The following is a 677-nucleotide window of genomic DNA, read 5'->3' on the forward strand; positions in this document are numbered from 1 at the left end:
CCACCTCCCCTTAAAGATTACAGATCTACAGTGAAAATTGTCAGCTCTGTGCCAAAGAGTGAATGAAGTATCTTTGGCCTGAAAAAAAAAAAAAAAAAGAAAAACTATGCAAGTTTTCGGGGGGGGGGGGGGGTGTTTGTTTGTTTTTTGGTTTATAATGCCTGTGTTGTAACACTTGCAAATAAAAATTAGTGTTACTTACTTGAGTTGTCTGCTGATTCTGTTCTTTCTGAATTGCTTTTTTTGGGGGAGGGGGCAGAGGAAGGGAAATATTCCTAAGTATCTGTTTAGCTTTGGCAATATTACAGGCCTCAAGTTTTACTGGAAGTAATGTCAAGTGCTTATTGTTGCATGCAATAATGTTGATGCACTTAGGTGCAAAACAATGGGTCTAGTTCAAAGAGATACACAACTTCAAAAGCTTTTAACAAAAAGTAAATTCACACTAACTTCTGTCCACATTCATTGTTCACATTAATTTCTTGTTCACATAATTGAGGTTATTGCTGGAAACCATAGGTTATATTTTAAGACATGGGACAGGAAGTTTTGAATTCACAGATGAGCCGTGAGAATAGTTGGGTGCTGAGATATTGAAGTGCTTTGTGGCCCTCTGAGTACAGCAAATATACAACATCAGCATGAGATATATATTTGTTTGCTCCCTTATGGCTCTT

The sequence above is a fragment of the Aythya marila genome, assembly GCF_965140915.1.
Source record: "Aythya marila genome assembly, chromosome: 1".
NCBI classification, from domain to species: domain Eukaryota; kingdom Metazoa; phylum Chordata; class Aves; order Anseriformes; family Anatidae; genus Aythya; species Aythya marila.